This window comes from Quercus suber, unplaced genomic scaffold (assembly GCF_002906115.3).
Source record: "Quercus suber isolate HL8 unplaced genomic scaffold, Cork oak 2.0 scaffold_612, whole genome shotgun sequence".
Classification (NCBI taxonomy): domain Eukaryota; kingdom Viridiplantae; phylum Streptophyta; class Magnoliopsida; order Fagales; family Fagaceae; genus Quercus; species Quercus suber.
The window spans coordinates 198932-211601 of NW_027070055.1; the positions used below are offsets into that span (position 1 = coordinate 198932).

The 12670-nt window shown below is 35.8% G+C and overlaps 1 non-coding gene across 1 annotated transcript; it reads left to right on the forward strand.

Moving 5' to 3' along the window:
• The first annotated feature begins 10389 nt into the window (after positions 1 to 10389).
• LOC111987499 (U2 spliceosomal RNA) lies at positions 10390 to 10585 on the forward strand. Its single transcript, XR_002880303.1, has one exon. It is a non-coding gene; the product is annotated as a U2 spliceosomal RNA (small nuclear RNA).
• Positions 10586 to 12670: the final 2085 nt, after the last annotated feature.

A 12670-nucleotide genomic window follows, 5' to 3' on the forward strand; every position in this document is an offset into this window, starting at 1 on the left:
ATCAGTTTATGACTCAATGATCCTTTTCTGATCAGTCTTTCTTATAATATGTGATTGTGGAAATGCCCCTTAGTTACTCGTATGTTCCTTTTAATGATGCAGTAACTTTATTATTGGATTTCTTGTTAGATGTTTGATTAGAGTTGTTCTCAATTCAGTGATGTTCTTTCTATTCTGTGGCTGTTTTGGCCTTGTTGATTTTGGCATATGTCCATCTGGTTGTGGAGAAGAAATTGGGAGATGCTATGTCGATCACAACAGGAAACAATGGATGCTAGTGGCCTTGCTTTTAAGCAGGAACTTTTTTTTCGTCTTACATCTCAAAGCACCATTGGATTGGTTTATTGGTTAAGATCTAGTATTTAAGATATGTGCTCCTTCTATATTTTTCATTTTTAGTCCCTGCTGGATAATAACGCAGGCATTTAATTTTGAGAAAAATCCTTGGTTACTTTGTGAAATTCATGTCATGAAATTTGGTATATTATATATTTATATGTGGCTGTGGACAGATTTTGAACTTAATTTCCATCATTAAAGGAATATATATGTTATTCAGAAGGAAATCTGCATCTTCAGTTTTATTATCTTAGTAGAACTCTTTTTGAGCTAATGATGATGCTAATCATACTGAGAACCATATACCATTTTTAATAGTTCAATATAACCTGTATATAAATTTACTTCAGGAAGGTAGTCTTGTTTTGCTTTTATATGCTGCTGTTTCATCAATTTGCAGGATCGGAATGCAGTGAAACTTACCTATTCTTTGACAATGCACTGACATATTAAGTATGATTATCTTCACTTGTAATATATTTGTTCTATAAATGTGTTGTTTCTACCCTCAAGGGAAAATTTTGAATTTAATTATTATTTAGCGAAGAACTATTTTATCTTGATATGAAGATAGTCTAGTGTGAACCCTGAACTGTTTCAGTAATATGCTATTGCTGAAATAATGGTTTATTTTGAATTTTCAATAATTTGACAATATGCTATTTTTACAAGAATTTTTATACTTGTGTGTTGAATTATCAATTATGTCAAATCTATTTAAATTTATCTTTATTAATAATTCCATAAAAAACGAATGAATCTTGAAGTTATAGTAATTGGCTATTTTATTTTCGCTGGATGTCACTTCATTGTATACTTTTTTCTAAAAAAAATTAAAAGTTCTTTTACCACTGAAAAATGTAATGAAAGATATGTAGTTTATATTCTTCCAGCAAGTAATGTTACAGGGATGGATAATAATTTTTTTTGAATTTGTAACCGCTAGTTTCTGTTTATCTGATGTTGCTGGTTTTCTTAAAATACCAAGTGTTATTGTGTTGTCTTATTCTATAGCTCTTTGCGTTAATGATGATTTATAATGGCTTTGTGATATACTGATAGTCATATTGTTTACTACAATTAGGGATCCAAGGTTCCCATATTTAGGATTAGAGCATTCGCATTGAGCTTGTGAAATGCCAAATGTAAGGAAAATTTGGCATTTTAGGCCCAAAATTGCTCAGCATCCAGAATTGTATATGTATACTATTGCAAAAAAATTTGTAATTGTGCTACAATGCAATTCTATATGTAGAATTGCACTGTAGCTCAATTGTAAAAATAAAAATATTATTTTATTCATTTTCTCTCTCATCTACTCTAACTCTCCCACTCTCTCAACTTTGCCCTCCTCGTCTCTCTCTCTTTCAGATTTCTCCCTCTCCCTTTCCTCTCTCTCAATGTTGTTTGCTCCCATGGGTTCGATGTGCCTTCAATGGGTTTGCTCTGATGTGGGTGTGGTTTGCTCCGATCGGTGTATCATGGGTCAGGTGGTGGATCGGCGAGGTGGGCCATGGGTTATGGGTTTTGGATTTGGGTTGATCTGGGTGTGACAGTGCTAGGTGTTGATCAAGGTTGATTTGGGCGTGGATTGGTGTGGATCGGAGATTTTGGATTTGGGATCGGTGTAATGGAGCTAGGTGTTGATTTTGGATTTTGGATCGGCGGAGATCGGAGATCATGGTGGCGGTGTGGGTCTGGGTCGATGATCGAGTCATGGAAGAGGAAGATCTTGGTGGTGGTGGGAAAGGCTTGTTCTTGCAAATGGGGTTTTGGGTTGAAGTGACTGATCTTAGTGAAGATGGTGATGAATCCCGAGGATGAAGAAGAATAAGGGTTTTGTTGATTAACGGGTTTTGGTGTCATGGTGGTTGCTGTGTGGTGGTGACTAAAGGGTGGTTGCTATGTAGATGGTGTATTAAGTTTTGACCACTGGTTGAGAAAGAGGAAGGGAGACTAAAATATGAGAGAGAATAAAAATATATTTTATTGTATAATTTATATTATTTTAATGTGTAGTTTGGTAAAATAAAAATTGAGATGCTGAGTGTATTATAAAATAGTATTGTATAATTGATAAAGTGACTTTTTAAGATAGTAAAATAGAATAGTATGAATATATGGGATGCGAATGCTCTTAGTAGTTTCTCTTGTTCCAGGCAACCTCACAATTTATCCCAAAGGTGCATCAGTTTGATTGTAACTATTATCTTGCACTCTCAATCCCTCTTGCATTGATTAGATTAGATTAGTTTATGGGAGTTAGTATAACTAGAAAAAGGTCAATTTAGAAGTACGGATGTGCTTTCTTGATGTGGCATTCTGTTAGTAAAAAAAAAACAAAATTTTTGGCATTGATTCATTTTATCAGGCCATTTGACTCATTGAGGTCCACGTTCCTGTAGAGAAGGAAGAAAATGTCTCGCAAGGTATATATGTGAGGAGTGCAAATGTGCTGTCGATACTATAATGCACGCACAGCAGAAATATGGCTATGTAGAGAACACAAGAATCTTCCCCATGGGAATAGAACACTTTTTCATCTTCTCTTTCGTTGTTTCTTTTGGATCTGTCATTTTGAGTAGACAGAAATTATATTTTGGATAAGGGTATCCAAAATTTTCTCTAGTACATCCTGCACGTGTTCTTTAGGACGTTATTTCCCTTAATTTCTCTTGTTATTATCTCTATTTTCTAGTAGAAAAGATTTAATTAATTGAAAACAGATGTTGGTTTAAAGTTATCTGCACAATGATACAAACAGGACACACCTTTCTATGTTTTGAAGAAGGATCTTAATTATCTATCATATGCATGTAGCATCTGATAGTTTTGTGGTATAAAATTTTCATTTAAGACAAGGTGGTGGCAACGGGCAAGAATAAGGGAAGGCAGAGTACATACAGAGAAAGGTGAACTGATAATCAATTCATATGACAAATTTTAAGTCATTTGGACAATGCATTAACGACTAGGAAGCTTTGACAGAACAAGCCATTGCAAGTGAAGAGTATGCGAATACACTTATAGTCAAAATAATTTGATTATTTAAACTTATATCCTTTGGTGTGCCTCATATCATTACTCTGTATGGTGAATGTTGCCGTGGTTCATGGTGGATGTGTCACCTAATTTTTTCACACTGCTTAATTTTTTTTGGAAGTTTATGGTTATCAAGCACTTTCTTTTCTTTTTTTTCCAATTTTGAGAAGAAGGTAAGTGGGTTATCACGCACTTGTTAGCTTGTCTTATATATTATCAAATGATTTTTATTGTTCAGAAAAGTGTGGAAGTTAGAACTCAGTAGGGATGTTAAACACTTTTTTTCTTGTGTTTTTCAGTCACGAACATGCATCTTCTTCAGTTTTCATCTATACCAATAAAGAGTAGGATTCTCCTTGCTAAAATTTAAATGTTAATAGTAGAAAAGTTTACTGTTACAAATTGTTGTGACCGGTTAAAAAATAAAATCCAACATTCTCCTTTGACCTTGAGCTCAGAAATCAGATTCAAAGAGGAAAAGAATAAAAACAAATTGTAAAAGGAAAATCATATAATGCAATGTTTAGATCAATTAAAAAAAAAATTTAAACGCTGTTACCTAAGTTAATGCCTTTCAACATTTTGTCTGACTACTTAAAAGTTAAAATTGAAGTTCACTCAAGAATCAAGATTTTATGATGTTCTTTATCACAATATTCTATATTCATAAAGTATCATACTTTCATCTTTATGACATAATTTTTGCTTTAATTTTGACTATTTTGGTTCCTTGCAGTTATCAGTTTATGACTCAATGATCCTTTTCTGATCAGTCTTGCTTATAATATGTGATTGTGGAAATGCCCCTTAGTTACTCGTATGTTCCTTTTAATGATGCAGTAACTTTACTATTGGATTTCTTGTTAAATGTTTGATTAGAGTTGTTCTCGACTGATGTTCTTTCTATTCTGTGGCTGTTTTGGCCCTGTTGATTTTGGCATATGTCCATCTGGTTGTGGAGAAGAATTTGGGAGATGTTATGTCGATTACAACAGGAAACAATGGATGCTGGTGGCCTTGCTATTAAGCAGGAACTTTTTTTCGTCTTAAATCTCAAAGCACCATTGGATTGGTTTATTGGTTAAGTTCTAGTATTTAAGATATGTGCTCCTATATTTTTCATTTTTAGTCCCTGCTGGATAATAACGCAGGCATTTAATTTTGAGAAAAATCCTTGGTTACTTTGTGAAAATTTGCACCAAAGGTTCTTAGTGATTTCTGCTTTGCTAGAAATTCATGTCATGAAATTTGGTATATTAAATATATATATGGCTGAGGACAGATTTTGAACTTAATTTCCATCATGAAAGGAATATATATGTTATTCAGAAGGAAATCTGCATCTTCAGTTTTATTATCTTAGTAGAAGTCTTTTTGAGCTAATGATGATGCTAATCATACTGAGAACCATATACCATTTTTAATAGTTCAATATAATCTGTATATAATTTACTTCAGAAGGCAGTCTTGTTTTGCTTTTATATGCTGCTGTTTCATCCACTTGCAGGATCGGCATGCAGTGAAACTTACCTGTTCTTTGACAATGCTCTGACATATTAAGTATGATTATCTTCCCATGTAATATATTTGTTCTATAAATGTGTCGTTTCTACCCTTAAGGGAAGATTCTGAATTTAATTATTATTTAGCGAAGAACTGTTTTATCTTGATATGAAGATAGTCTAGTGTGAACGCTAAACTGTTTCAGTAATATGCTACTGCTGAAATAATGTTTTATTTTGAATTTTCAATAATTTGACAATATGCTATTTTTACAAGATTTTTTATACTTGTGTGTTGAATTATCAATTATGTCAAATCTATTTAAATTTATCTTTATTAATAATTCCATCATGGACGTTGTACTTTTTTTTAGATGACTAATCTATGTGCAAAACTTAGTCAAATTTTCAATTTCTTTACAATTCTACTAATTGGCAACTGAAGCTCTGATTCTTGTGAGTATGACCCTTTAAGAAGAAAGTAATGTGGCAGCACTAAGTGCTTTTGAGTACTTTAAAGAAACTGGTGCGACTTCACTTTCACAATTTTGATTCAAAACTAGTCCTTTCAAATGAATTATTGAATTAGTATGGTGGCTGGCCCTTGATCTATGGCTGTCCTTTCGGAGCCTCAAACCATAAATTCAGCAAATTGAAATAATAGAAGGCATAAATTTAGCATTTAATAAATTAGGTGGACATTTGGCATGTTTTTATTTGTGGAGTATATAGTGAAGTAGGAAGAGTGGAATAGAAGATTTGAACTCAAATGTAACATGTTTTTAAATTATTATATAAATTTAGAGTTGTAGCATTTTTTTTTTCTTTCCAAATATAAGTATAATACTTACATTATTGAAACTTTTACCCAGTAGAGCGTCTTGGTTGCAATTCTTTTAGTCCAGCAATGTTCAAATTCTCAAACTTTATTGAGAGGAATTTTTTGGTTGATATACCTTTGGTGGGGGGCGACTTTACATGGTTCCGTGACTTAGAGAACCCTTCTATGTCTAGAATTGATAGAGTGCTGGTATCCGCTAATTGGGAGGATCACTTTTTGGATGTGACTCAAAGGCCTCTTCCTCGAGTGATTTCGGACCATTGTCCTATTCTAGTGGAGGCAGGTGGAATGTCGAGGGGAAAGACTTCTTTCAAATTTGAGAATATGTGGCTTAAGGTGGAGGGATTTGTGGATCTGGTGCGAGGTTAGTGGAACGGATACCATTTTGTGGGGTCTCCTAGTTATATTCTAGCTTGCAAATTAAAGGCTCTCAAGGGAGGCTTGAAGGATTGGAATAAACATGTTTTTGGGGATGTGTCTTTTAGGAAAAAAATGCTTGCTGGCTGAGCTTTTGGACTTAGATTTGAGAGAAGGGATGCAATCTTTGTCACCAGTAGATAGTTCGAGAAGAGGTGAGACAAAGGCTACTATTGAGCATTTAGCTTCTTTGGAGGAGATTTCTTGGAGGCAGAAATCGAAGGCTTTGTACTTAAAAGAAGGGGATAATAATACTGGGTTTTTTCATAGGCTTGCTAATTCTCATAGACGTACAAATGCTATGAGAGCTGTGGAGGTTGAGGGCATTTTGAATGAGGATGAGTCTGCCATTCAGGATCAAGTGGTGGGTTTTTATAAGTCTTTGTACCAGGAGACCCAATCTTGGAGGCCCACTATTGATGGTTTAGAGTTTGCAAATTTGGATGAAACTGATAGGGTTACTTTAAAAAGGGAGTTTGAGAAGGAGGAGATCATAGCAGCCCTACGGGAGGCTAAGGGAGATAAGGCCCCCGGTCCAGATGGCTTTACGATGGCTTTCTTTCAAAAATGCTGGTGTGTTTTTGAGAAGGAGATCTTGGCTTTTTTTTTTGCAGACTTCTACAAAGAATGTATCTTTGAAAAATCTCTCAATGTTTGATACCCAAGAAGATTAGTGCAGTCAATATTAGAGATTTTCGCCCTATCAGCCTTGTGGGTAGTTTGTACAAGCTACTTTCAAAGGTTTTGGCACATAGACTTCGTTGTGTTTTGGATAAACTTATTTCCAATTCCCAGAATTCTTTTGTTGGGGGAAGACAAATTTTTGACTCTGTTCTAATCGCAAATGAATGCTTGGACAGCAGATTAAAGAGTGGTATTCCGGGTGAGATTGTTAAATTGGATATTGAGAAGGCTTATGATCATGTGAATTGGAGTGCATTATTTTATCTTATAGAGAGGATGGGTTTTGGGGAGAAGTGGGGAAGATGGATGAAAATGTGTATTTCTACTGCTCGTTTTTCAGTACTTGTTAATGGGTCTCCAGCTGGTTTTTTTGGCAGTTCTCGTGGTCTTCGCCATGGGGATCCTTTATCTCCACTCCTATTCTTATTGGTAATGGAGGTGTTGAGTAGGTTGTTGAAGAGGACAAAAGATGGAGGCTTTCTCAGTGGATTCCAAGCAAATCTCAATACAAGTGGAGGTTTGCATATCTCTCACCTTTTGTTTGCTGATGATACTATTCTCTTTTGTGATGCATCCGAGGAACAATTATTACATATTTGTATGGTTCTAATTTTCTTTGAAGCTATCACAGGATTGAAAGTAAATGTTGGTAAGAGTGAGATTGTGCCGGTTGGTGAGGTTAGGAATTTGGATGCCTTAGCTCGTATTTTATGTTGTAAGGTAGGCTGTTTACCCATGTCTTATTTGGGTATGCCTTTGGGGGCACATTATAAGGATTCCTCCATATGGAACCCTATTGTTGAACGGATGGAAAAAAGGCTTGCAAGTTGGAAGCAATTATATTTATCAAAAGGGGGTAGACTTACTTTATTGAAGAGTACCTTATCAAGTCTCCCTACATATTATTTATCTTTGTTCACTATTCCACAACACGTGGCGGATAGATTAGAGAGGATTCAGAGGAATTTCCTTTAGGGGAGATCTAATGATGTTTTTAAATTTTCACTTGTTGCTTGGGAGAAAGTTGTGTGGCCAGTGGAGGTAGGTGGCTTAGGGATCCGGAAGATTGGGCTGTTCTACCAAGCTTTGCTTGGAAAGTGGCTATGGAGATTTGGGAATGAGGTCACACATTTATGGAGGCAAGTTATAGCTTCCAAATATGGGGAAGCCAGTGGGGGATGGTGTACTAGAGTTGTTAGAGGGACACATGGATGTGGCATGTGGAAGAACATTAGGAAGGGGGCTGAGAGCTTTTTTGGGCATGTGTTGTATGCAGCGGGTGAGGGTTTTCGTATTAGATTCTGGTATGACCCTTGGAGTAGCCCTACTGCCTTGAAGGATTTATATCTGGCTATGTTTGCTATTGCTGTGGATAAGGCAGCTATGATTTCTGATATGGTTGACTGTGCACCGGATGGGGGTGGTAGAAGTTGGAACTTGCATTTCTGTCGTGCTTTTCAAGATTGGGAGACAGGGGTCTTTTATGATTTTTTTGAGCATATTTCATCCAAGCTACCTAGAGAGGGTAATGATACCATGATATGGCAATTGAATCGTAGTGGTGTTTTTGATGTGCGCTCTTTCTATTTTTCATTGCTAGCAACCCCGATGGTGTCTTTTCCTTGGAAGAGTATTTGGTGTGTTAAGGTACCTAAAAGGGTGGCTTTCTTCTTATGGACTGCTGCTAGGGGTGGGATTTTTACGATAGACAACCTTGTTAAGAAGCAGTTACCTCTTGTTAATTGGTGCTGCCTTTGTCGATGTGAAGAGGAAACTGTGGATCACTTATTGATCCATTGTAAGTATGCTCATACCTTGTGGAGTGAAGTCCTTCGTTTGTTTGGGGTTCAATGGGTGATGCCAAAGAGTGTTGTTTCTCTTCTCTCTGCATGGTGGAATTGGTTGGGGAGTCACACTTCAAATGTGTGGAATATGGTTCCAACGTGTCCTATGTGGTTAATTTGGAAGAAGCGCAATGCCCGAACTTTTCAAGAATCTAAGAGACTTGTAGACTGTGTGAAGTCTTTACTACTTAGGACTTTGATTGAGTGGTCTCGTATTTGGGAGTTTACGCATTGTCATTCTTTGTTTGAATTTCTTAATTCTGTTAGTCTCTCTTTTTGATTAATTTGTATTCTTTTCAGTGCAATGAGTTTACTATCGTAAATTCATTGTACTTTTATTATCAATAAAGTCTGTTATTACCTATCAAAAAAAAATTTATTGAAACTTGAATTTTGAGGTAATTTTATGAATATTTATTAATTTTATTGCATTTTTTAGGCCCCTATCTCTAATTTCTATTTCCTATTTTGTTTGTAACTGTAGTGAACTAAATGGACAAAGGTGGACTGAATTGGACCAAGTGGACTGAATGGATTGAGTAGGAATGAAGCCGGCAAATTAGACTGAAATCAACCGAATGGGCTGAGGTGGACTAAATTAGACCAATTGAATTGAATAAGACTAATTTGGACCGAAGTGAAGTGAATGTACTGATATGGACCGAAGTGGAATGAATGGCAGGAATAAAAACCGAAGTAGAGAAAATGGACGAATTTGGACCGAATAAGAGAGTAGAAGAAGGTAGACTGAATGGACCAAATGAGACTGAATTGGATCAAATAGAAGGAATAAAACCAAATAAACCGTATAAGACCGAATTAGACCGAATAATATCGAGTGGACCGAATTGGACCAAGAAGGGTTGCTTTTGCTTCAGCTATAAGAGGATACTAAAAACATCAATAAAGCCAGGACTTCTCCCTTATGATTTTCCTTTGTCATCACTGACACTGATGGTTGCAATGAAGTTAACTTTGACAAAAAGGGGTAGAGGTTGGTTCCAACAACTGTCTACAAAATCCCAAGATGTTAGATAATCATTATATATTTTGCTTATTTGTCTAAGTAAGAACAAAGGATGGACAACTTCCCTTTCTGATTGTATTATTCCACAACAATATGCTACGAATAATGTAAAGTTTCTTGCATCTTCTTTTGAGAACTTCAACTTTTCTTGTGATTCTATCAAAAGGCTCATCCATCAATGATGGAGTCAAACTGCATATCAAAAAATCTGGAAGGCCAAGGTGAATTGAGATTTTGTTACTGGTGATCGTCAAATCACTTCATAATATTGAAACTTTCATTTTGATAATCATCATGAGAATTGCAACACATTGAATGTTGTCATTAGCATCCATCATCCTTGCAATGGTAACAGGCTACATTAATGCTGCAAAAAAAATCATTTATTCTTTTTTTTCTGGACAGCCACTTACGCTGCATCATTTTGATAATCTCGTAAATTATTTATAATACACAAAGTTTCGATCTGTTTAAGACTCAATAGCCTTATCAGGTTCAATCACAAGAATCGTATCAGTTAATACAAAACTGGTTTAACTTTGAGCTTTGCATTTGACAACTCAGCCAAAAATACAAAATCAGATGTAAAAAAGAAGTGATAGGTTACTGCAGTATTTGTCCCACACTGCCTCGAGAAGAAGAGAACCTTTTCGAGTTGGACAATAAAAGATGGCATGTGTGACTGGAAGACTCATACCTTTCTCGGCCTTTTGGCTAAGATCAAGTGTAGTATCTGTTCTTATCAGTTTAATATCTGATATGTGGGTCATCGGCCCACACGATATTAAATTTATTTCTTGAGGGGGAGAGTCCACCACAGTAGCTTGCTACTGGGGCTCTTACGCGTCGCCCAAGCGTTGCACTATTGCTCGGGCCTGGCGCACCCCACCCAATTCTATTTCAAAACTTAATAAACCTCTTAGAGAGCCCAGCGACTTTACCATTTGGTTGTGCTGGTCTCATAAACAATCTTTTTCATACTAAGAAAACGGTTAAACCATGCTTCTAAGATGCGGTTAATTAAGATAACGGTTAACAAATCTTGTGAACCCTATTCAATGTTTACCTTAGTGACTATATTTTAGTAAAGAGAAATGCTAATTTTCGTGGTACCAAATTGCAGTTTGTGTGCAAATGGAATGTAGAGCTTGGTTCAAATGATGAAAAAATGGGAGAAAATGGAAAAATAGAAAAATGTAGAGCTTGGTTCAAATGATGAAAAAATGGGAGAAAATGGAAAAATAGAAAAATGGGAAGATAGAAAATATAGAGATCGGAACACCCTTTCCAAATAACAATAAATATCAAAAAATTTAGTTAGTTGTCACGTTTCAAAACAATGCTGAAAACTAGCCTCTCAAGTGTCTAAAACTCAAGTTCCAAGATAAAACTCGAGTTTTTAAGTCTCGATTTGTAAGTGGATGGCTGTGATGTGGAAAAAAATTCACGAAGAAATCGAGTTTTAAAGACTCGATTTCCATAAATTGCAGAAAAATGCTGCTATAGGGCTTTAAAACGTCACTATAGGGCTTAAAAACGCCACTATAGGGCTCACTAAATATGGTATTATCACATTTGTAAAAAAACTTTTGCAGGAAAACGCCGCTATAGGGATTTAAAACATCACTATAGGACTTAAAAACGCCACTATAGGGCTCCCTGAACCTTGTATGGGGAGATCATCTAGCCAAACACTAGTAAAGCGAGTCTTTGGAACTCAAGTTTTAATATGGATCTCGAGTTTCTAAAACTCGAAATGCTATTTTTCTTAAAACTTTGAAACGTTGCTTAACCTACTACATAGAACCCCCTCATCAGTCTACTCTGCAAATTCCCTCAGAGAGATTGTTTGGAAAAGTGAGAATATAGAAAAGATTTTAGTTTTTTTCATGTTGAAAGGGTGGAAAAGTGGAGGGATGAAAAACTTTTTTATTTGGTTGGAAAGAGAAATGGGAGGATAGAAAATGGAGTTTGTGGTGAACTAAATGGACAAAGGTGGACTGAATTGGACCAAGTGGACTGAATGGACTGAGTAGGAATGAAGTGGACGAATTGGACTAAAATCAACCGAATGGGCTGAGGTGGATCGAATTGAACCAATTGGACCGAATAAGACTAATTTAGACTAAAGTGAAGTGAATGTACTGATGTGGACCGAAGTGGAATGAATGGCAAGAATAAAACCAAAGTAGAGAAAATGGACCACATTGGACCAAATAAGACCTAATTGAACAGAAGTGGACTGAATAAGACGGAAGCGGACAGAGTAGACGAAGGTAGACTGAATGGACCAAATAAGACTGAATTTGATCAAATGGACCGAATAAGACCAAATACATCGAATAAGACCAAATTGGATTGAATAATACCGAGTGGTCCGAATTGGACCAAGAAGGGTTGCTTTTGCTTCAGCTATAAGAGGATACTAAAAGCATCAATAAGGCCAGGACTTCTCCCTTATGATTTTGCTTTGTCATCATTGACACTGATGGTTGCAATGAAGTTAACTTTAACAAAAAGGGGTAGAGGTGGGTTCCAACAACTGTCTACAAAATCCCAAGATGTTAGATAATCATTATATATTTTGTTTATTTGTCTAAGTAAGAACAAAGGATGGACAACTTCCCTTTCTGATTGTATTATATAGAATGTTGTTCCTTTTCATTCATATTATACCACAACAATACGCTACGAATAATGTAAAGTTTCTTGCATCTTCTTTTGAGAACTTCAACTTTTCTTGTGATTCTATCATAAGGCTCATCCATCAACGATGGAGTCAAACTGCATATCAAAAAATCTGGAAGGCCAGGGTGAATTGAGTTTTTGTTACTGGTGATCGTCAAATCACTTCATAATATTGAAACTTTCAATCTTTCACTTGTTAAAGAAGAATGTTCCTGTGTCGTGTATAAACTCTAAACCATGTTTCTATATTGAATCTGCAGTAGCCACAATCATCTTGAGAATTGTA